This window comes from Rhinolophus sinicus, chromosome 7 (genome assembly GCF_057876585.1).
Source record: "Rhinolophus sinicus isolate RSI-liver-muscle chromosome 7, RSI-T2T, whole genome shotgun sequence".
Taxonomy (NCBI): domain Eukaryota; kingdom Metazoa; phylum Chordata; class Mammalia; order Chiroptera; family Rhinolophidae; genus Rhinolophus; species Rhinolophus sinicus.
Genome location: NC_142507.1, coordinates 30,401,964 through 30,425,037, shown reverse-complemented (window position 1 = coordinate 30,425,037; position 23,074 = coordinate 30,401,964). Strand labels below are relative to the sequence as shown.

At 70.6% G+C, this 23,074-nt stretch overlaps 10 pseudogenes; all 10 read right to left on the bottom strand.

Moving 5' to 3' along the window:
• Positions 1 to 1,806: 1,806 nt before the first annotated feature.
• LOC148757702 (5S ribosomal RNA) lies at positions 1,807 to 1,926 on the bottom strand (annotated as a pseudogene).
• A 2,319-nt stretch (positions 1,927 to 4,245) lies between these two features.
• Positions 4,246 to 4,365, bottom strand: LOC148757701 (5S ribosomal RNA; annotated as a pseudogene).
• Positions 4,366 to 6,175: 1,810 nt separating this feature from the next.
• On the bottom strand, positions 6,176 to 6,295 carry LOC148757700 (5S ribosomal RNA; annotated as a pseudogene).
• A 2,317-nt stretch (positions 6,296 to 8,612) lies between these two features.
• On the bottom strand, positions 8,613 to 8,732 carry LOC148757699 (5S ribosomal RNA; annotated as a pseudogene).
• Positions 8,733 to 10,544: 1,812 nt separating this feature from the next.
• On the bottom strand, positions 10,545 to 10,664 carry LOC148757698 (5S ribosomal RNA; annotated as a pseudogene).
• Positions 10,665 to 12,983: 2,319 nt separating this feature from the next.
• LOC148757697 (5S ribosomal RNA) lies at positions 12,984 to 13,103 on the bottom strand (annotated as a pseudogene).
• Positions 13,104 to 14,889: 1,786 nt separating this feature from the next.
• On the bottom strand, positions 14,890 to 15,009 carry LOC148757696 (5S ribosomal RNA; annotated as a pseudogene).
• Positions 15,010 to 17,327: 2,318 nt separating this feature from the next.
• On the bottom strand, positions 17,328 to 17,447 carry LOC148757695 (5S ribosomal RNA; annotated as a pseudogene).
• Positions 17,448 to 19,263: 1,816 nt separating this feature from the next.
• Positions 19,264 to 19,383, bottom strand: LOC148757694 (5S ribosomal RNA; annotated as a pseudogene).
• A 2,319-nt stretch (positions 19,384 to 21,702) lies between these two features.
• LOC148757693 (5S ribosomal RNA) lies at positions 21,703 to 21,822 on the bottom strand (annotated as a pseudogene).
• Between the last annotated feature and the right edge of the window lie 1,252 nt (positions 21,823 to 23,074).

Genomic DNA, 23,074 nt, shown 5'->3' with positions numbered 1-23,074 from the left:
GGCTCCCCGCGCCCCAAGAGCCTGCACCCGGCCTGCCTCGTGAACGCGCGCCATGCAGATGCTCAGCTCCGGTGGCGAGCATCGACACGCTGGCCGGCTCTGCCAGCACCGCGTCCCCGCTCAGTCCGGCTCCCCGCCTCCTCCGAATGCCCCTGGCGTGGGCGGCGGGCTACTCCTGGCCGGCAGCCAGGCCCCTTCGCGCCACCCGAGGCTCCGTGGGACACTGCCGCTTCCCTGAGGGTGCCAGAAGTCGTGGAACTCTGGCGTCCTGGGACTCCCCGGACCCAGACCGGCATACACACCGCCCCCCTACCGCCACCAGGTTTACCCCCAACCGCACCCCCAAGGCTGGTGGGGGCTTGCACCAGCAGGCAACCCTGGGCCTGGGAGTTGTGGGAGGACCCCCGCGGCGGCGGAGCGGGCGGCGGCGGCGGCGGCGGCGGCGGCGGGGGCGGGGGTGGGGGAGAGGGCAGCACTTGCGGCGGGAATGGGGAGCGCGGTGCTGGCGGCCGAGGGGGGTAGAGCAGAGCAGGGAGTTTGACGGAGTACGGCGATGGCGGCGGCGGGGGCGGGTGCTGCGGTGAGGGGAACGCTGGCGGAGGGCGTGGGGAGCGCGGTGATGGCGGCGGCGGCGGCGGCGGCGGCGGCGGCGGCGGCAGAAGCGGGGGCTGATCGCGAGCAGCGATGGCGGCCGCGGCGGGGGCGGCGGGGTCCGCGGAGGAGGCAGGGGTGGGTGGCGAGGTAGGCGATGGCAACCGCGTGGATGGCGACAGGTCGGCGATGGCGGTGGCGACAATGGGGGCTCTGACGGTGGGCGCTGGGGCACGGGGTTCGATGGCGGCGGCGGCGGGGGCGGGCGGGGGGAGGGCGTGAGGGCGGTGCTGACGGCGGAAGCCGGGAGAGCAGAGGCGGGAGATTGAGGGAGTATGGCGATGGCGGGGACGGTTGCGGGGGAGATGGCGGTGCTGGAGGCGGGGATGGGGAGCGCGGTGCTGGCGGCCGAGGGGGGGAGAGCCGAGGAGGGAGTTTGAGGGAGTACGTCGAAGGCGGCGTCGGGGGCGGGGGCGGGTGTGATGGCGGTGCTGGAGGCAGGGAGAACAGAGGAGGGAGATTGAGGGAGTGAGGCAATGGCGGCGGCGGGAGCGGGGGTGAGGGGAGCGCTGGCGGAGGGGGTGGGGAGCGCGGTGGTGGCGGCGGCGGCAGAAGCGTGGGCTGATCGCGAGCAGCGATGGCGGCGGAGGCGGCAGCGGCGGCGCGGGAGGGTTGCGAGGTCGGCGATGGAGGCGGCGGCAGCGTTGGGGGCTGTGTCGGCGAGCGCTGAGCGCGGGGAGGCGATGGCGCGGGCGGCGGCGGTAGAGGGGAAGAGGGAGGTGCTGGCGGCCGAAGAGGGGAGAGCAGAGGCGGGAGTTTGAAGGAGTACAGCGATGGCGGCGGCGAGGGCGGGGGCAGGGGTGAGGGCAGCGCCGGCGGGGGGTGTGGGGAGCGCGGTGATGGCTGCGGATTTGGCGGTGGCGGCGGGGGCGAGGGCAGCGCTGGCGGCGGTGGGGCGACCGCGGGTCGGCGAAGGGTTCGGGATGACGGCCTGCGGGACTGAAGAGGACTAAGAAGAGGGTGTGGGGGTTAGCCCTGGCCGACGGGCCTGGTGTGCGACCGGGGATGCGAGCTTGTAGTGCCGGGCGGCTGACCCTCCTCTGGCCAGGGGGACCTTCGGCTGGCTGGGCGGCTGCAGAGGGGCAAGGGGAGGCAGGGGTTCGGAGGGAGCCATGCGGGGGGGGGGGGGGGGGGGCGGCGGCGAAAAGGAGAGGCGAGCAAAAGCCTACAGGTATTCCCAGGCGGTCTCCCATCCAAGTACTAACCAGGCCCGACCCTGCTTAGCTTCCGAGATCAGAGGAGATCTGGCGCGTTCACGGTGGTATGGCCTTAGGCGCTGGGACCCGGCTCCCGGCACTGCAAGAGCCTGCTCCCGACCTGCCTGCTGAGCGCGCGCCATGCTGCTGGGCCGCTCGGGTGGCGAGCATGTCTGCCTGAGCGCCGCCCGCCCGCTCTCCGCCTCCTCCGGACGCCGCTGATGTGGGCGACGGGCTACTCCTGGCCCGCAGCGAGGCCCCTTCGCGCCCCCCAGTGGCTCCACGGGCCTCTGTCACTTCCCTGACTGTGACATATGTCTGGGCGCCCTGGCGTCCTGGGATTCCCCAGGCCCCGAACGGCTTTTACCACGCCCCCCCTACCCCAACCCCTCTCATCCCCCCCCCAGCCCCACAACCGCACACCCCCCTTGCTGCTGTGCTGTCCCCACCTCTCAGGGCCACCGAGGGGGTCGCAGGGTCCTCTCAGGCCCCTCCACCCTAGGGACGTGCAACCCAGGCCATGGCCCTGGCCGGCTCCACCCACTGGCCCAAAGCCAGGGAGAGCCACCCGCCACCAGGGGGCAGCACCTCCAGCCTGCCGCCACCCTTCGTCACACAGCCTTCTGTCTGGGCCCTCGCCCCTCGTCAGCGACCGGACCGGCGGCCCGCCCGATCTCCGGTCGCTTCACTGGCTACGCGTCACCTCTCCTGACCCAGGGAGGTGAGAGAGAGGATGAGAGAAGGCCAGAGACGGAGCAAGAGAGAAGCGGAGAGAGACAGACGGGGACTGTGGGGACAGACTCGCAGAGAGCAGTTTCCAGGCTCTGGGCCTCGCGCGGAGGGGTGCTGCGTGGGGGCTCCATGGTCATCAGCTGTGACCGCTTGGCCATCAGCTGTTGCCAGTTGGCCATTGGCCACCGGAGGGGCTGCGGAGGAATGCAAATTGCAGAGGGGCGCGGAATGCAGTTGGCCGGCTTGGTGGGTCGGTAGGTTGGGGGGTCTGTTGGTTGGCTGAGAATCGGCCGGCCGGCAGGTAGGGGATCGGGCGGCTCCGGCTTTGCCGTGTCTCCAAGCCAGCCGCCCGTGAGACATGGTGCTATGAGCCCCCTATCCTTGGCTCTGTTGGTGTTCCTTCTTGGCCTCGCCAACTCCTGCGTCTTTGTGCGGGCAGAGGGACTAGAGTCCCCGCAGGACAGGGACAGACAGACAGAACGGGAGGAGGAGTAAGAGGGAGCGAGATGGAAATATACACGTATATACACGTACATGTATGTATCTAGACATACAGAGAGACATGGCCAGAGACAGAGAGCGAGGGGGCTGGCACGCGCGGAGAGAGCTCCTGAGCCAGAGCCAGAGCCCAACTGGCATGTCACGGAGCCAGACAGACATGGGGTGGGGGAGGGTGGGAGGGACGCACAGGCGGGCACACGGACTGGGACAGACGCACTGAGGCTGTGTTGAAGTGGCAGCTTCTCCAACGGAGTGCGGTCGTGCCCGGGGCTGGGCTCCGCTAAGGAGGCATTGCCCTGGCGTTGGCAGTCACCATTGCAGCCCCCGGGGCGGGCCGCCAGGGTCTCCGGAGGGCCAGTGGGCTCTGAGCCCCGCCCAGGGACCTGCCCGAGGGAGGAGAGTGGCAGCCCCCAGGCACCCTTGTTGTGAGGGTTGTGTGCCTGCGTGCCTGCTCTTCCCTTGTGGTGGTCTTCCCTGGAGTCGATGGCGCGTTGTGCGTTGGGGTGCTGCTCCCGCCGTCCCCTGGTTTGTCCCGACTCTTTGTGCCCTGTGTGTCGGGGACACCGTGGCTGGCGGGAAGGGAGGGCTCCTGGCTCTTGTGGGAGACGGGAGGGGACGCGCGGGGGTGTGGGGCGAGGTGCCTGCCAGCGGAGACAGAAGACTCCGGTGGGGCGGGGCGGGTGGGCGTCCCGTTTGCCCGAGGACACGCCGATCCTGTGTGTCGGGTCCCAGGGGCAGGGGCAGGGAAGGGCGTCCCCTGGGCTCGGGCCGAGGTGCAAAGGACCGGCACGTCCTGGGATGGAGAGAGCCTGATGGATGCCTCCGCCGGCAGGCAGCCCTGGGCTTGGGCGTTGGGGGTTGCGGCAGCGGCAGTGTCGGGGAGCGAGAGGGAGCCCTGCGACGGCGGGGAGGCGGCGGCGAGCGAGACGCGGCTAACTGCGGCAGGCTGACGGCCTGCCTCGGCCAAGAGCACTAAGAAGAGGGAGTGGGGGGGAGCCCTGGCCGACGGTCCTGGTGTGCGACCGGGGATGCGAGCTTGTAGTGCCGGGCGGCTGACCCTCCTCTGGCCAGGGGGACCTTCGGCTGGCCGGGCGGCTGCAGAGAGGCAAGGGGCGGCAGGGGTTCGGAGGGAGCCACGCCGGGGCGGCGGCGCCAAACGAGAGGCGAGCAAAAGCCTACAGGTATTCCCAGGCGGTCTCCCATCCAAGTACTAACCAGGCCCCTCCCTGCTTAACTCCCCAGATCAGAGGAGATGGGGCGCGTTCAGGGTGGTATGGCCGTAGACGCTGGGACACGGCTCCCCGCGCCCCAAGAGCCTGCACCCGGCCTGCCTCGTGAACGCGCGCCATGCAGATGCTCAGCTCCGGTGGCGAGCATCGACACGCTGGCCGGCTCTGCCAGCACCGCGTCCCCGCTCAGTCCGGCTCCCCGCCTCCTCCGAATGCCCCTGGCGTGGGCGGCGGGCTACTCCTGGCCGGCAGCCAGGCCCCTTCGCGCCACCCGAGGCTCCGTGGGACACTGCCGCTTCCCTGAGGGTGCCAGAAGTCGTGGAACTCTGGCGTCCTGGGACTCCCCGGACCCAGACCGGCATACACACCGCCCCCCTACCGCCACCAGGTTTACCCCCAACCGCACCCCCAAGGCTGGTGGGGGCTTGCACCAGCAGGCAACCCTGGGCCTGGGAGTTGTGGGAGGACCCCCGCGGCGGCGGAGCGGGCGGCGGCGGCGGCGGCGGCGGCGGCGGGGGCGGGGGTGGGGGAGAGGGCAGCACTTGCGGCGGGAATGGGGAGCGCGGTGCTGGCGGCCGAGGGGGGTAGAGCAGAGCAGGGAGTTTGACGGAGTACGGCGATGGCGGCGGCGGGGGCGGGTGCTGCGGTGAGGGGAACGCTGGCGGAGGGCGTGGGGAGCGCGGTGATGGCGGCGGCGGCGGCGGCGGCGGCGGCGGCAGAAGCGGGGGCTGATCGCGAGCAGCGATGGCGGCCGCGGCGGGGGCGGCGGGGTCCGCGGAGGAGGCAGGGGTGGGTGGCGAGGTAGGCGATGGCAACCGCGTGGATGGCGACAGGTCGGCGATGGCGGTGGCGACAATGGGGGCTCTGACGGTGGGCGCTGGGGCACGGGGTTCGATGGCGGCGGCGGCGGGGGCGGGCGGGGGGAGGGCGTGAGGGCGGTGCTGACGGCGGAAGCCGGGAGAGCAGAGGCGGGAGATTGAGGGAGTATGGCGATGGCGGGGACGGTTGCGGGGGAGATGGCGGTGCTGGAGGCGGGGATGGGGAGCGCGGTGCTGGCGGCCGAGGGGGGGAGAGCCGAGGAGGGAGTTTGAGGGAGTACGTCGAAGGCGGCGTCGGGGGCGGGGGCGGGTGTGATGGCGGTGCTGGAGGCAGGGAGAGCAGAGGAGGGAGATTGAGGGAGTGAGGCAATGGCGGCGGCGGGAGCGGGGGTGAGGGGAGCGCTGGCGGAGGGGGTGGGGAGCGCGGTGGTGGCGGCGACGGCAGAAGCGTGGGCTGATCGCGAGCAGCGATGGCGGCGGAGGCGGCAGCGGCGGCGCGGGAGGGTTGCGAGGTCGGCGATGGAGGCGGCGGCAGCGTTGGGGGCTGTGTCGGCGAGCGCTGAGCGCGGGGAGGCGATGGCGCGGGCGGCGGCGGTAGCGGGGAAGAGGGAGGTGCTGGCGGCCGAAGAGGGGAGAGCAGAGGCGGGAGTTTGAAGGAGTACAGCGATGGCGGCGGCGAGGGCGGGGGCAGGGGTGAGGGCAGCGCCGGCGGGGGGTGTGGGGAGCGCGGTGATGGCTGCGGATTTGGCGGTGGCGGCGGGGGCGAGGGCAGCGCTGGCAGCGGTGGGGCGACCTCGGGTCGGCGAAGGGTTCGGGATGACGGCCTGCGGGACTGAAGAGGACTAAGAAGAGGGTGTGGGGGTTAGCCCTGGCCGACGGGCCTGGTGTGCGACCGGGGATGCGAGCTTGTAGTGCCGGGCGGCTGACACTCCTCTGGCCAGGGGGACCTTCGGCTGGCTGGGCGGCTGCAGAGGGGCAAGGGGAGGCAGGGGTTCGGGGGAGCCATGCGGGGGGGGGGGGGCGGGGGGCCGCGGCGAAAAGGAGAGGCGAGCAAAAGCCTACAGGTATTCCCAGGCGGTCTCCCATCCAAGTACTAACCAGGCCCGACCCTGCTTAGCTTCCGAGATCAGAGGAGATCTGGCGCGTTCACGGTGGTATGGCCTTAGGCGCTGGGACCCGGCTCCCGGCACTGCAAGAGCCTGCTCCCGACCTGCCTGCTGAGCGCGCGCCATGCTGCTGGGCCGCTCGGGTGGCGAGCATGTCTGCCTGAGCGCCGCCCGCCCGCTCTCCGCCTCCTCCGGACGCCGCTGATGTGGGCGACGGGCTACTCCTGGCCCGCAGCGAGGCCCCTTCGCGCCCCCCAGTGGCTCCACGGGCCTCTGTCACTTCCCTGACTGTGACATATGTCTGGGCGCCCTGGCGTCCTGGGATTCCCCAGGCCCCGAACGGCTTTTACCACGCCCCCCCACCCCAACCCCTCTCATCCCCCCCCCAGCCCCACAACCGCACACCCCCCTTGCTGCTGTGCTGTCCCCACCTCTCAGGGCCACCGAGGGGGTCGCAGGGTCCTCTCAGGCCCCTCCACCCTAGGGACGTGCAACCCAGGCCATGGCCCTGGCCGGCTCCACCCACTGGCCCAAAGCCAGGGAGAGCCACCCGCCACCAGGGGGCAGCACCTCCAGCCTGCCGCCACCCTTCGTCACACAGCCTTCTGTCTGGGCCCTCGCCCCTCGTCAGCGACCGGACCGGCGGCCCGCCCGATCTCCGGTCGCTTCACTGGCTACGCGTCACCTCTCCTGACCCAGGGAGGTGAGAGAGAGGATGAGAGAAGGCCAGAGACGGAGCAAGAGAGAAGCGGAGAGAGACAGACGGGGACTGTGGGGACAGACTCGCAGAGAGCAGTTTCCAGGCTCTGGGCCTCGCGCGGAGGGGTGCTGCGTGGGGGCTCCATGGTCATCAGCTGTGACCGCTTGGCCATCAGCTGTTGCCAGTTGGCCATTGGCCACCGGAGGGGCTGCGGAGGAATGCAAATTGCAGAGGGGCGCGGAATGCAGTTGGCCGGCTTGGTGGGTCGGTAGGTTGGGGGGTCTGTTGGTTGGCTGAGAATCGGCCGGCCGGCAGGTAGGGGATCGGGCGGCTCCGGCTTGCCGTGTCTCCAAGCCAGCCGCCCGTGAGACATGGTGCTATGAGCCCCCTATCCTTGGCTCTGTTGGTGTTCCTTCTTGGCCTCGCCAACTCCTGCGTCTTTGTGCGGGCAGAGGGACTAGAGTCCCCGCAGGACAGGGACAGACAGACAGAACGGGAGGAGGAGTAAGAGGGAGCGAGATGGAAATATACACGTATATACACGTACATGTATGTATCTAGACATACAGAGAGACATGGCCAGAGACAGAGAGCGAGGGGGCTGGCACGCGCGGAGAGAGCTCCTGAGCCAGAGCCAGAGCCCAACTGGCATGTCACGGAGCCAGACAGACATGGGGTGGGGGAGGGTGGGAGGGACGCACAGGCGGGCACACGGACTGGGACAGACGCACTGAGGCTGTGTTGAAGTGGCAGCTTCTCCAACGGAGTGCGGTCGTGCCCGGGGCTGGGCTCCGCTAAGGAGGCATTGCCCTGGCGTTGGCAGTCACCATTGAAGCCCCCGGGGCGGGCCGCCAGGGTCTGCGGAGGGCCAGTGGGCTCTGAGCCCCGCCCAGGGACCTGCCCGAGGGAGGAGAGTGGCAGCCCCCAGGCACCCTTGTTGTGAGGGTTGTGTGCCTGCGTGCCTGCTCTTCCCTTGTGGTGGTCTTCCCTGGAGTCGATGGCGCGTTGTGCGTTGGGGTGCTGCTCCCGCCGTCCCCTGGTTTGTCCCGACTCTTTGTGCCCTGTGTGTCGGGGACACCGTGGCTGGCGGGAAGGGAGGGCTCCTGGCTCTTGTGGGAGACGGGAGGGGACGCGCGGGGGTGTGGGGCGAGGTGCCTGCCAGCGGAGACAGAAGACTCCGGTGGGGCGGGGCGGGTGGGCGTCCCGTTTGCCCGAGGACACGCCGATCCTGTGTGTCGGGTCCCAGGGGCAGGGGCAGGGAAGGGCGTCCCCTGGGCTCGGGCCGAGGTGCAAAGGACCGGCACGTCCTGGGATGGAGAGAGCCTGATGGATGCCTCCGCCGGCAGGCAGCCCTGGGCTTGGGCGTTGGGGGTTGCGGCAGCGGCAGTGTCGGGGAGCGAGAGGGAGCCCTGCGACGGCGGGGAGGCGGCGGCGAGCGAGACGCGGCTAACTGCGGCAGGCTGACGGCCTGCCTCGGCCAAGAGCACTAAGAAGAGGGAGTGGGGGGGAGCCCTGGCCGACGGTCCTGGTGTGCGACCGGGGATGCGAGCTTGTAGTGCCGGGCGGCTGACCCTCCTCTGGCCAGGGGGACCTTCGGCTGGCCGGGCGGCTGCAGAGAGGCAAGGGGCGGCAGGGGTTCGGAGGGAGCCACGCCGGGGCGGCGGCGCCAAAGGAGAGGCGAGCAAAAGCCTACAGGTATTCCCAGGCGGTCTCCCATCCAAGTACTAACCAGGCCCCTCCCTGCTTAACTCCCCAGATCAGAGGAGATGGGGCGCGTTCAGGGTGGTATGGCCGTAGACGCTGGGACACGGCTCCCCGCGCCCCAAGAGCCTGCACCCGGCCTGCCTCGTGAACGCGCGCCATGCAGATGCTCAGCTCCGGTGGCGAGCATCGACACGCTGGCCGGCTCTGCCAGCACCGCGTCCCCGCTCAGTCCGGCTCCCCGCCTCCTCCGAATGCCCCTGGCGTGGGCGGCGGGCTACTCCTGGCCGGCAGCCAGGCCCCTTCGCGCCACCCGAGGCTCCGTGGGACACTGCCGCTTCCCTGAGGGTGCCAGAAGTCGTGGAACTCTGGCATCCTGGGACTCCCCGGACCCAGACCGGCATACACACCGCCCCCCTACCGCCACCAGGTTTACCCCCAACCGCACCCCCAAGGCTGGTGGGGGCTTGCACCAGCAGGCAACCCTGGGCCTGGGAGTTGTGGGAGGACCCCCGCGGCGGCGGAGCGGGCGGCGGCGGCGGCGGCGGCGGCGGGGGCGGGGGTGGGGGAGAGGGCAGCACTTGCGGCGGGAATGGGGAGCGCGGTGCTGGCGGCCGAGGGGGGTAGAGCAGAGCAGGGAGTTTGACGGAGTACGGCGATGGCGGCGGCGGGGGCGGGTGCTGGGGTGAGGGGAACGCTGGCGGAGGGCGTGGGGAGCGCGGTGATGGCGGCGGCGGCGGCGGCGGCGGCGGCGGCGGCGGCGGCGGCAGAAGCGGGGGCTGATCGCGAGCAGCGATGGCGGCCGCGGCGGGGGCGGCGGGGTCCGCGGAGGAGGCAGGGGTGGGTGGCGAGGTAGGCGATGGCAACCGCGTGGATGGCGACAGGTCGGCGATGGCGGTGGCGACAATGGGGGCTCTGACGGTGGGCGCTGGGGCACGGGGTTCGATGGCGGCGGCGGCGGGGGCGGGCGGGGGGAGGGCGTGAGGGCGGTGCTGACGGCGGAAGCCGGGAGAGCAGAGGCGGGAGATTGAGGGAGTATGGCGATGGCGGGGACGGTTGCGGGGGAGATGGCGGTGCTGGAGGCGGGGATGGGGAGCGCGGTGCTGGCGGCCGAGGGGGGGAGAGCCGAGGAGGGAGTTTGAGGGAGTACGTCGAAGGCGGCGTCGGGGGCGGGGGCGGGTGTGATGGCGGTGCTGGAGGCAGGGAGAGCAGAGGAGGGAGATTGAGGGAGTGAGGCAATGGCGGCGGCGGGAGCGGGGGTGAGGGGAGCGCTGGCGGAGGGGGTGGGGAGCGCGGTGGTGGCGGCGGCGGCAGAAGCGTGGGCTGATCGCGAGCAGCGATGGCGGCGGAGGCGGCAGCGGCGGCGCGGGAGGGTTGCGAGGTCGGCGATGGAGGCGGCGGCAGCGTTGGGGGCTGTGTCGGCGAGCGCTGAGCGCGGGGAGGCGATGGCGCGGGCGGCGGCGGTAGCGGGGAAGAGGGAGGTGCTGGCGGCCGAAGAGGGGAGAGCAGAGGCGGGAGTTTGAAGGAGTACAGCGATGGCGGCGGCGAGGGCGGGGGCAGGGGTGAGGGCAGCGCCGGCGGGGGGTGTGGGGAGCGCGGTGATGGCTGCGGATTTGGCGGTGGCGGCGGGGGCGAGGGCAGCGCTGGCGGCGGTGGGGCGACCGCGGGTCGGCGAAGGGTTCGGGATGACGACCTGCGGGACTGAAGAGGACTAAGAAGAGGGTGTGGGGGTTAGCCCTGGCCGACGGGCCTGATGTGCGACCGGGCATGCGAGCTTGTAGTGCCGGGCGGCTGACCCTCCTCTGGCCAGGGGGACCTTCGGCTGGCTGGGCGGCTGCAGAGGGGCAAGGGGCGGCAGGGGTTCGGAGGGAGCCATGCGGGGGGGGGGGGCGGCGGCGAAAAGGAGAGGCGAGCAAAAGCCTACAGGTATTCCCAGGCGGTCTCCCATCCAAGTACTAACCAGGCCCGACCCTGCTTAGCTTCCGAGATCAGAGGAGATCTGGCGCGTTCATGGTGGTATGGCCTTAGGCGCTGGGACCCGGCTCCCGGCACTGCAAGAGCCTGCTCCCGACCTGCCTGCTGAGCGCGCGCCATGCTGCTGGGCCGCTCGGGTGGCGAGCATGTCTGCCTGAGCGCCGCCCGCCCGCTCTCCGCCTCCTCCGGACGCCGCTGATGTGGGCGACGGGCTACTCCTGGCCCGCAGCGAGGCCCCTTCGCGCCCCCCAGTGGCTCCACGGGCCTCTGTCACTTCCCTGACTGTGACATATGTCTGGGCGCCCTGGCGTCCTGGGATTCCCCAGGCCCCGAACGGCTTTTACCACGCCCCCCCTACCCCAACCCCTCTCATCCCCCCCCCAGCCCCACAACCGCACACCCCCCTTGCTGCTGTGCTGTCCCCACCTCTCAGGGCCACCGAGGGGGTCGCAGGGTCCTCTCAGGCCCCTCCACCCTAGGGACGTGCAACCCAGGCCATGGCCCTGGCCGGCTCCACCCACTGGCCCAAAGCCAGGGAGAGCCACCCGCCACCAGGGGGCAGCACCTCCAGCCTGCCGCCACCCTTCGTCACACAGCCTTCTGTCTGGGCCCTCGCCCCTCGTCAGCGACCGGACCGGCGGCCCGCCCGATCTCCGGTCGCTTCACTGGCTACGCGTCACCTCTCCTGACCCAGGGAGGTGAGAGAGAGGATGAGAGAAGGCCAGAGATGGAGCAAGAGAGAAGCGGAGAGAGACAGACGGGGACTGTGGGGACAGACTCGCAGAGAGCAGTTTCCAGGCTCTGGGCCTCGCGCGGAGGGGTGCTGCGTGGGGGCTCCATGGTCATCAGCTGTGACCGCTTGGCCATCAGCTGTTGCCAGTTGGCCATTGGCCACCGGAGGGGCTGCGGAGGAATGCAAATTGCAGAGGGGCGCGGAATGCAGTTGGCCGGCTTGGTGGGTCGGTAGGTTGTGGGGTCTGTTGGTTGGCTGAGAATCGGCCGGCCGGCAGGTAGGGGATCGGGCGGCTCCGGCTTTGCCGTGTCTCCAAGCCAGCCGCCCGTGAGACATGGTGCTATGAGCCCCCTATCCTTGGCTCTGTTGGTGTTCCTTCTTGGCCTCGCCAACTCCTGCGTCTTTGTGCGGGCAGAGGGACTAGAGTCCCCGCAGGACAGGGACAGACAGACAGAACGGGAGGAGGAGTAAGAGGGAGCGAGATGGAAATATACACGTATATACACGTACATGTATGTATCTAGACATACAGAGAGACATGGCCAGAGACAGAGAGCGAGGGGGCTGGCACGCGCGGAGAGAGCTCCTGAGCCAGAGCCAGAGCCCAACTGGCATGTCACGGAGCCAGACAGACATGGGGTGGGGGAGGGTGGGAGGGACGCACAGGCGGGCACACGGACTGGGACAGACGCACTGAGGCTGTGTTGAAGTGGCAGCTTCTCCAACGGAGTGCGGTCGTGCCCGGGGCTGGGCTCCGCTAAGGAGGCATTGCCCTGGCGTTGGCAGTCACCATTGAAGCCCCCGGGGCGGGCCGCCAGGGTCTCCGGAGGGCCAGTGGGCTCTGAGCCCCGCCCAGGGACCTGCCCGAGGGAGGAGAGTGGCAGCCCCCAGGCACCCTTGTTGTGAGGGTTGTGTGCCTGCGTGCCTGCTCTTCCCTTGTGGTGGTCTTCCCTGGAGTCGATGGCGCGTTGTGCGTTGGGGTGCTGCTCCCGCCGTCCCCTGGTTTGTCCCGACTCTTTGTGCCCTGTGTGTCGGGGACACCGTGGCTGGCGGGAAGGGAGGGCTCCTGGCTCTTGTGGGAGACGGGAGGGGACGCGCGGGGGTGTGGGGCGAGGTGCCTGCCAGCGGAGACAGAAGACTCCGGTGGGGCGGGGCGGGTGGGCGTCCCGTTTGCCCCAGGACACGCCGATCCTGTGTGTCGGGTCCCAGGGGCAGGGGCAGGGAAGGGCGTCCCCTGGGCTCGGGCCGAGGTGCAAAGGACCGGCACGTCCTGGGATGGAGAGAGCCTGATGGATGCCTCCGCCGGCAGGCAGCCCTGGGCTTGGGCGTTGGGGGTTGCGGCAGCGGCAGTGTCGGGGAGCGAGAGGGAGCCCTGCGACGGCGGGGAGGCGGCGGCGAGCGAGACGCGGCTAACTGCGGCAGGCTGACGGCCTGCCTCGGCCAAGAGCACTAAGAAGAGGGAGTGGGGGGGAGCCCTGGCCGACGGTCCTGGTGTGCGACCGGGGATGCGAGCTTGTAGTGCCGGGCGGCTGACCCTCCTCTGGCCAGGGGGACCTTCGGCTGGCCGGGCGGCTGCAGAGAGGCAAGGGGCGGCAGGGGTTCGGAGGGAGCCACGCCGGGGCGGCGGCGCCAAAGGAGAGGCGAGCAAAAGCCTACAGGTATTCCCAGGCGGTCTCCCATCCAAGTACTAACCAGGCCCCTCCCTGCTTAACTCCCCAGATCAGAGGAGATGGGGCGCGTTCAGGGTGGTATGGCCGTAGACGCTGGGACACGGCTCCCCGCGCCCCAAGAGCCTGCACCCGGCCTGCCTCGTGAACGCGCGCCATGCAGATGCTCAGCTCCGGTGGCGAGCATCGACACGCTGGCCGGCTCTGCCAGCACCGCGTCCCCGCTCAGTCCGGCTCCCCGCCTCCTCCGAATGCCCCTGGCGTGGGCGGCGGGCTACTCCTGGCCGGCAGCCAGGCCCCTTCGCGCCACCCGAGGCTCCGTGGGACACTGCCGCTTCCCTGAGGGTGCCAGAAGTCGTGGAACTCTGGCGTCCTGGGACTCCCCGGACCCAGACCGGCATACACACCGCCCCCCTACCGCCACCAGGTTTACCCCCAACCGCACCCCCAAGGCTGGTGGGGGCTTGCACCAGCAGGCAACCCTGGGCCTGGGAGTTGTGGGAGGACCCCCGCGGCGGCGGAGCGGGCGGCGGCGGCGGCGGCGGCGGCGGGGGCGGGGGTGGGGGAGAGGGCAGCACTTGCGGCGGGAATGGGGAGCGCGGTGCTGGCGGCCGAGGGGGGTAGAGCAGAGCAGGGAGTTTGACGGAGTACGGCGATGGCGGCGGCGGGGGCGGGTGCTGCGGTGAGGGGAACGCTGGCGGAGGGCGTGGGGAGCGCGGTGATGGCGGCGGCGGCGGCGGCGGCGGCGGCAGAAGCGGGGGCTGATCGCGAGCAGCGATGGCGGCCGCGGCGGGGGCGGCGGGGTCCGCGGAGGAGGCAGGGGTGGGTGGCGAGGTAGGCGATGGCAACCGCGTGGATGGCGACAGGTCGGCGATGGCGGTGGCGACAATGGGGGCTCTGACGGTGGGCGCTGGGGCACGGGGTTCGATGGCGGCGGCGGCGGGGGCGGGCGGGGGGAGGGCGTGAGGGCGGTGCTGACGGCGGAAGCCGGGAGAGCAGAGGCGGGAGATTGAGGGAGTATGGCGATGGCGGGGACGGTTGCGGGGGAGATGGCGGTGCTGGAGGCGGGGATGGGGAGCGCGGTGCTGGCGGCCGAGGGGGGGAGAGCCGAGGAGGGAGTTTGAGGGAGTACGTCGAAGGCGGCGTCGGGGGCGGGGGCGGGTGTGATGGCGGTGCTGGAGGCAGGGAGAGCAGAGGAGGGAGATTGAGGGAGTGAGGCAATGGCGGCGGCGGGAGCGGGGGTGAGGGGAGCGCTGGCGGAGGGGGTGGGGAGCGCGGTGGTGGCGGCGACGGCAGAAGCGTGGGCTGATCGCGAGCAGCGATGGCGGCGGAGGCGGCAGCGGCGGCGCGGGAGGGTTGCGAGGTCGGCGATGGAGGCGGCGGCAGCGTTGGGGGCTGTGTCGGCGAGCGCTGAGCGCGGGGAGGCGATGGCGCGGGCAGCGGCGGTAGAGGGGAAGAGGGAGGTGCTGGCGGCCGAAGAGGGGAGAGCAGAGGCGGGAGTTTGAAGGAGTACAGCGATGGCGGCGGCGAGGGCGGGGGCAGGGGTGAGGGCAGCGCCGGCGGGGGGTGTGGGGAGCGCGGTGATGGCTGCGGATTTGGCGGTGGCGGCGGGGGCGAGGGCAGCGCTGGCGGCGGTGGGGCGACCGCGGGTCGGCGAAGGGTTCGGGATGACGGCCTGCGGGACTGAAGAGGACTAAGAAGAGGGTGTGGGGGTTAGCCCTGGCCGACGGGCCTGGTGTGCGACCGGGGATGCGAGCTTGTAGTGCCGGGCGGCTGACCCTCCTCTGGCCAGGGGGACCTTCGGCTGGCTGGGCGGCTGCAGAGGGGCAAGGGGAGGGAGGGAGCCATGCGGGGGGGGGGGCGGCGGCAAAAAGGAGAGGCGAGCAAAAGCCTACAGGTATTCCCAGGCGGTCTCCCATCCAAGTACTAACCAGGCCCGACCCTGCTTAGCTTCCGAGATCAGAGGAGATCTGGCGCGTTCACGGTGGTATGGCCTTAGGCGCTGGGACCCGGCTCCCGGCACTGCAAGAGCCTGCTCCCGACCTGCCTGCTGAGCGCGCGCCATGCTGCTGGGCCGCTCGGGTGGCGAGCATGTCTGCCTGAGCGCCGCCCGCCCGCTCTCCGCCTCCTCCGGACGCCGCTGATGTGGGCGACGGGCTACTCCTGGCCCGCAGCGAGGCCCCTTCGCGCCCCCCAGTGGCTCCACGGGCCTCTGTCACTTCCCTGACTGTGACATATGTCTGGGCGCCCTGGCGTCCTGGGATTCCCCAGGCCCCGAACGGCTTTTACCACGCCCCCCCTACCCCAACCCCTCTCATCCCCCCCCAGCCCCACAACCGCACAGCCCCCTTGCTGCTGTGCTGTCCCCACCTCTCAGGGCCACCGAGGGGGTCGCAGGGTCCTCTCAGGCCCCTCCACCCTAGGGACGTGCAACCCAGGCCATGGCCCTGGCCGGCTCCACCCACTGGCCCAAAGCCAGGGAGAGCCACCCGCCACCAGGGGGCAGCACCTCCAGCCTGCCGCCACCCTTCGTCACACAGCCTTCTGTCTGGGCCCTCGCCCCTCGTCAGCGACCGGACCGGCGGCCCGCCCGATCTCCGGTCGCTTCACTGGCTACGCGTCACCTCTCCTGACCCAGGGAGGTGAGAGAGAGGATGAGAGAAGGCCAGAGACGGAGCAAGAGAGAAGCGGAGAGAGACAGACGGGGACTGTGGGGACAGACTCGCAGAGAGCAGTTTCCAGGCTCTGGGCCTCGCGCGGAGGGGTGCTGCGTGGGGGCTCCATGGTCATCAGCTGTGACCGCTTGGCCATCAGCTGTTGCCAGTTGGCCATTGGCCACCGGAGGGGCTGCGGAGGAATGCAAATTGCAGAGGGGCGCGGAATGCAGTTGGCCGGCTTGGTGGGTCGGTAGGTTGGGGGGTCTGTTGGTTGGCTGAGAATCGGCCGGCCGGCAGGTAGGGGATCGGGCGGCTCCGGCTTTGCCGTGTCTCCAAGCCAGCCGCCCGTGAGACATGGTGCTATGAGCCCCCTATCCTTGGCTCTGTTGGTGTTCCTTCTTGGCCTCGCCAACTCCTGCGTCTTTGTGCGGGCAGAGGGACTAGAGTCCCCGCAGGACAGGGACAGACAGACAGAACGGGAGGAGGAGTAAGAGGGAGCGAGATGGAAATATACACGTATATACACGTACATGTATGTATCTAGACATACAGAGAGACATGGCCAGAGACAGAGAGCGAGGGGGCTGGCACGCGCGGAGAGAGCTCCTGAGCCAGAGCCAGAGCCCAACTGGAATGTCACGGAGCCAGACAGACATGGGGTGGGGGAGGGTGGGAGGGACGCACAGGCGGGCACACGGACTGGGACAGACGCACTGAGGCTGTGTTGAAGTGGCAGCTTCTCCAACGGAGTGCGGTCGTGCCCGGGGCTGGGCTCCGCTCAGGAGGCATTGCCCTGGCGTTGGCAGTCACCATTGAAGCCCCCGGGGCGGGCCGCCAGGGTCTGCGGAGGGCCAGTGGGCTCTGAGCCCCGCCCAGGGACCTGCCCGAGGGAGGAGAGTGGCAGCCCCCAGGCACCCTTGTTGTGAGGGTCGTGTGCCTGCGTGCCTGCTCTTCCCTTGTGGTGGTCTTCCCTGGAGTCGATGGCGCGTTGTGCGTTGGGGTGCTGCTCCCGCCGTCCCCTGGTTTGTCCCGACTCTTTGTGCCCTGTGTGTCGGGGACACCGTGGCTGGCGGGAAGGGAGGGCTCCTGGCTCTTGTGGGAGACGGGAGGGGACGCGCGGGGGTGTGGGGCGAGGTGCCTGCCAGCGGAGACAGAAGACTCCGGTGGGGCGGGGCGGGTGGGCGTCCCGTTTGCCCGAGGACACGCCGATCCTGTGTGTCGGGTCCCAGGGGCAGGGGCAGGGAAGGGCGTCCCCTGGGCTCGGGCCGAGGTGCAAAGGACCGGCACGTCCTGGGATGGAGAGAGCCTGATGGATGCCTCCGCCGGCAGGCAGCCCTGGGCTTGGGCGTTGGGGGTTGCGGCAGCGGCAGTGTCGGGGAGCGAGAGGGAGCCCTGCGACGGCGGGGAGGCGGCGGCGAGCGAGACGCGGCTAACTGCGGCAGGCTGACGGCCTGCCTCGGCCAAGAGCACTAAGAAGAGGGAGTGGGGGGGAGCCCTGGCCGACGGTCCTGGTGTGCGACCGGGGATGCGAGCTTGTAGTGCCGGGCGGCTGACCCTCCTCTGGCCAGGGGGACCTTCGGCTGGCCGGGCGGCTGCAGAGAGGCAAGGGGCGGCAGGGGTTCGGAGGGAGCCACGCCGGGGCGGCGGCGCCAAAGGAGAGGCGAGCAAAAGCCTACAGGTATTCCCAGGCGGTCTCCCATCCAAGTACTAACCAGGCCCCTCCCTGCTTAACTCCCCAGATCAGAGGAGATGGGGCGCGTTCAGGGTGGTATGGCCGTAGACGCTGGGACACGGCTCCCCGCGCCCCAAGAGCCTGCACCCGGCCTGCCTCGTGAACGCGCGCCATGCAGATGCTCAGCTCCGGTGGCGAGCATCGACACGCTGGCCGGCTCTGCCAGCACCGCGTCCCCGCTCAGTCCGGCTCCCCGCCTCCTCCGAATGCCCCTGGCGTGGGCGGCGGGCTACTCCTGGCCGGCAGCCAGGCCCCTTCGCGCCACCCGAGGCTCCGTGGGACACTGCCGCTTCCCTGAGGGTGCCAGAAGTCGTGGAACTCTGGCGTCCTGGGACTCCCCGGACCCAGACCGGCATACACACCGCCCCCCTACCGCCACCAGGTTTACCCCCAACCGCACCCCCAAGGCTGGTGGGGGCTTGCACCAGCAGGCAACCCTGGGCCTGGGAGTTGTGGGAGGACCCCCGCGGCGGCGGAGCGGGCGGCGGCGGCGGCGGCGGCGGCGGCGGGGGCGGGGGTGGGGGAGAGGGCAGCACTTGCGGCGGGAATGGGGAGCGCGGTGCTGGCGGCCGAGGGGGGTAGAGCAGAGCAGGGAGTTTGACGGAGTACGGCGATGGCGGCGGCGGGGGCGGGTGCTGCGGTGAGGGGAACGCTGGCGGAGGGCGTGGGGAGCGCGGTGATGGCGGCGGCGGCGGCGGCGGCGGCGGCGGCGGCGGCAGAAGCGGGGGCTGATCGCGAGCAGCGATGGCGGCCGCGGCGGGGGCGGCGGGGTCCGCGGAGGAGGCAGGGGTGGGTGGCGAGGTAGGCGATGGCAACCGCGTGGATGGCGACAGGTCGGCGATGGCGGTGGCGACAATGGGGGCTCTGACGGTGGGCGCTGGGGCACGGGGTTCGATGGCGGCGGCGGCGGGGGCGGGCGGGGGGAGGGCGTGAGGGCGGTGCTGACGGCGGAAGCCGGGAGAGCAGAGGCGGGAGATTGAGGGAGTATGGCGATGGCGGGGACGGTTGCGGGGGAGATGGCGGTGCTGGAGGCGGGGATGGGGAGCGCGGTGCTGGCGGCCGAGGGGGGGAGAGCCGAGGAGGGAGTTTGAGGGAGTACGTCGAAGGCGGCGTCGGGGGCGGGGGCGGGTGTGATGGCGGTGCTGGAGGCAGGGAGAACAGAGGAGGGAGATTGAGGGAGTGAGGCAATGGCGGCGGCGGGAGCGGGGGTGAGGGGAGCGCTGGCGGAGGGGGTGGGGAGCGCGGTGGTGGCGGCGGCGGCAGAAGCGTGGGCTGATCGCGAGCAGCGATGGCGGCGGAGGCGGCAGCGGCGGCGCGGGAGGGTTGCGAGGTCGGCGATGGAGGCGGCGGCAGCGTTGGGGGCTGTGTCGGCGAGCGCTGAGCGCGGGGAGGCGATGGCGCGGGCGGCGGCGGTAGAGGGGAAGAGGGAGGTGCTGGCGGCCGAAGAGGGGAGAGCAGAGGCGGGAGTTTGAAGGAGTACAGCGATGGCGGCGGCGAGGGCGGGGGCAGGGGTGAGGGCAGCGCCGGCGGGGGGTGTGGGGAGCGCGGTGATGGCTGCGGATTTGGCGGTGGCGGCGGGGGCGAGGGCAGCGCTGGCGGCGGTGGGGCGACCGCGGGTCGGCGAAGGGTTCGGGATGACGGCCTGCGGGACTGAAGAGGACTAAGAAGAGGGTGTGGGGGTTAGCCCTGGCCGACGGGCCTGGTGTGCGACCGGGGATGCGAGCTTGTAGTGCCGGGCGGCTGACCCTCCTCTGGCCAGGGGGACCTTCGGCTGGCTGGGCGGCTGCAGAGGGGCAAGGGGAGGCAGGGGTTCGGAGGGAGCCATGCGGGGGGGGGGGGGGGGGGGCGGCGGCGAAAAGGAGAGGCGAGCAAAAGCCTACAGGTATTCCCAGGCGGTCTCCCATCCAAGTACTAACCAGGCCCGACCCTGCTTAGCTTCCGAGATCAGAGGAGATCTGGCGCGTTCACGGTGGTATGGCCTTAGGCGCTGGGACCCGGCTCCCGGCACTGCAAGAGCCTGCTCCCGACCTGCCTGCTGAGCGCGCGCCATGCTGCTGGGCCGCTCGGGTGGCGAGCATGTCTGCCTGAGCGCCGCCCGCCCGCTCTCCGCCTCCTCCGGACGCCGCTGATGTGGGCGACGGGCTACTCCTGGCCCGCAGCGAGGCCCCTTCGCGCCCCCCAGTGGCTCCACGGGCCTCTGTCACTTCCCTGACTGTGACATATGTCTGGGCGCCCTGGCGTCCTGGGATTCCCCAGGCCCCGAACGGCTTTTACCACGCCCCCCCTACCCCAACCCCTCTCATCCCCCCCCCAGCCCCACAACCGCACACCCCCCTTGCTGCTGTGCTGTCCCCACCTCTCAGGGCCACCGAGGGGGTCGCAGGGTCCTCTCAGGCCCCTCCACCCTAGGGACGTGCAACCCAGGCCATGGCCCTGGCCGGCTCCACCCACTGGCCCAAAGCCAGGGAGAGCCACCCGCCACCAGGGGGCAGCACCTCCAGCCTGCCGCCACCCTTCGTCACACAGCCTTCTGTCTGGGCCCTCGCCCCTCGTCAGCGACCGGACCGGCGGCCCGCCCGATCTCCGGTCGCTTCACTGGCTACGCGTCACCTCTCCTGACCCAGGGAGGTGAGAGAGAGGATGAGAGAAGGCCAGAGACGGAGCAAGAGAGAAGCGGAGAGAGACAGACGGGGACTGTGGGGACAGACTCGCAGAGAGCAGTTTCCAGGCTCTGGGCCTCGCGCGGAGGGGTGCTGCGTGGGGGCTCCATGGTCATCAGCTGTGACCGCTTGGCCATCAGCTGTTGCCAGTTGGCCATTGGCCACCGGAGGGGCTGCGGAGGAATGCAAATTGCAGAGGGGCGCGGAATGCAGTTGGCCGGCTTGGTGGGTCGGTAGGTTGGGGGGTCTGTTGGTTGGCTGAGAATCGGCCGGCCGGCAGGTAGGGGATCGGGCGGCTCCGGCTTTGCCGTGTCTCCAAGCCAGCCGCCCGTGAGACATGGTGCTATGAGCCCCCTATCCTTGGCTCTGTTGGTGTTCCTTCTTGGCCTCGCCAACTCCTGCGTCTTTGTGCGGGCAGAGGGACTAGAGTCCCCGCAGGACAGGGACAGACAGACAGAACGGGAGGAGGAGTAAGAGGGAGCGAGATGGAAATATACACGTATATACACGTACATGTATGTATCTAGACATACAGAGAGACATGGCCAGAGACAGAGAGCGAGGGGGCTGGCACGCGCGGAGAGAGCTCCTGAGCCAGAGCCAGAGCCCAACTGGCATGTCACGGAGCCAGACAGACATGGGGTGGGGGAGGGTGGGAGGGACGCACAGGCGGGCACACGGACTGGGACAGACGCACTGAGGCTGTGTTGAAGTGGCAGCTTCTCCAACGGAGTGCGGTCGTGCCCGGGGCTGGGCTCCGCTAAGGAGGCATTGCCCTGGCGTTGGCAGTCACCATTGCAGCCCCCGGGGCGGGCCGCCAGGGTCTCCGGAGGGCCAGTGGGCTCTGAGCCCCGCCCAGGGACCTGCCCGAGGGAGGAGAGTGGCAGCCCCCAGGCACCCTTGTTGTGAGGGTTGTGTGCCTGCGTGCCTGCTCTTCCCTTGTGGTGGTCTTCCCTGGAGTCGATGGCGCGTTGTGCGTTGGGGTGCTGCTCCCGCCGTCCCCTGGTTTGTCCCGACTCTTTGTGCCCTGTGTGTCGGGGACACCGTGGCTGGCGGGAAGGGAGGGCTCCTGGCTCTTGTGGGAGACGGGAGGGGACGCGCGGGGGTGTGGGGCGAGGTGCCTGCCAGCGGAGACAGAAGACTCCGGTGGGGCGGGGCGGGTGGGCGTCCCGTTTGCCCGAGGACACGCCGATCCTGTGTGTCGGGTCCCAGGGGCAGGGGCAGGGAAGGGCGTCCCCTGGGCTCGGGCCGAGGTGCAAAGGACCGGCACGTCCTGGGATGGAGAGAGCCTGATGGATGCCTCCGCCGGCAGGCAGCCCTGGGCTTGGGCGTTGGGGGTTGCGGCAGCGGCAGTGTCGGGGAGCGAGAGGGAGCCCTGCGATGGCGGGGAGGCGGCGGCGAGCGAGACGCGGCTAACTGCGGCAGGCTGACGGCCTGCCTCGGCCAAGAGCACTAAGAAGAGGGAGTGGGGGGGAGCCCTGGCCGACGGTCCTGGTGTGCGACCGGGGATGCGAGCTTGTAGTGCCGGGCGGCTGACCCTCCTCTGGCCAGGGGGACCTTCGGCTGGCCGGGCGGCTGCAGAGAGGCAAGGGGCGGCAGGGGTTCGGAGGGAGCCACGCCGGGGCGGCGGCGCCAAAGGAGAGGCGAGCAAAAGCCTACAGGTATTCCCAGGCGGTCTCCCATCCAAGTACTAACCAGGCCCCTCCCTGCTTAACTCCCCAGATCAGAGGAGATGGGGCGCGTTCAGGGTGGTATGGCCGTAGACGCTGGGACACGGCTCCCCGCGCCCCAAGAGCCTGCACCCGGCCTGCCTCGTGAACGTGCGCCATGCAGATGCTCAGCTCCGGTGGCGAGCATCGACACGCTGGCCGGCTCTGCCAGCACCGCGTCCCCGCCCAGTCCGGCTCCCCGCCTCCTCCGAATGCCCCTGGCGTGGGCGGCGGGCTACTCCTGGCCGGCAGCGAGGCCCCTTCGCGCCACCCGAGGCTCCGTGGGACACTGCCGCTTCCCTGAGGGTGCCAGAAGTCGTGGAACTCTGGCATCCTGGGACTCCCCAGACCCAGACCGGCATACACACCGCCCCCCTACCGCCACCAGGTTTACCCCCAACCGCACCCCCAAGGCTGGTGGGGGCTTGCACCAGCAGGCAACGCTGGGCCTGGGAGTTGTGGGAGGTCCCCCGCGGCGGCGGAGCGGGCGGCGGCGGCGGTGGCGGCGGCGGCTGCGGCGGCGGCGGCGGAGGCGGAGGCGGTGGAGGCGGCGGGGACCGCGGCGGAGGCAGGGGAGGGTTGCGAGGTAGGAGATGGCAACCCCGTGGATGGCGACAGTGAGGCGATATCGGCGGCGACAATGGGGCTTTGACGGTGGGCACTGGGTCACCGGGGGAGATGGCAGCGGCGGCGGGGACCGGGCGGGGGATGTCGTGAGGGCGGTGCTGGCAGCGGAGGCCGGGAGAGTAGAGGCGGGAGATTGAGGGAGTATGTCGCTGGCGGGGACGGGTGCGGGGGAGATGGCGGTGCTGGAGGCGGGGATGGGGAGCGCGGTGCTGGCGGCCGAGGGGGGGAGAGCCCAGGAGGGAGTTTGAGGGAGTACGACGATGGCGGCGGCGGTGGCGGGGGCGAGGGAGATGACGGTGCTGGAGACAGGGAGAGCAGAGGACTGAGTATGAGAGACTGCGGCAATGGCGGCGGCGGGCGCGGGGGTGGGGGAGAGGGCAGCACTTGCGGAGGGGATGGGGAGCGCGGTGCTGGCGGCCGAGGGGGGTAGAGCAGAGCAGGGAGTTTGAGGGAGTATGGCGATGGCGGTGAGCAGAACCTGAACACTATCCCATCACTCACCCTCACCCTAACCAACATATCAAACTTAAACTCCCTCACGCTGACCGAGTTTCAAATACTGCTCAGAACCTACTTGCCTGTTATCCAAAACTCTACTCTGTGCAAACCCTCACCGTCACTTTCACTAACACACCAACTCTGTTCACCCTCGGGTTAACCGAGTTCCTAACCCTCACCCAA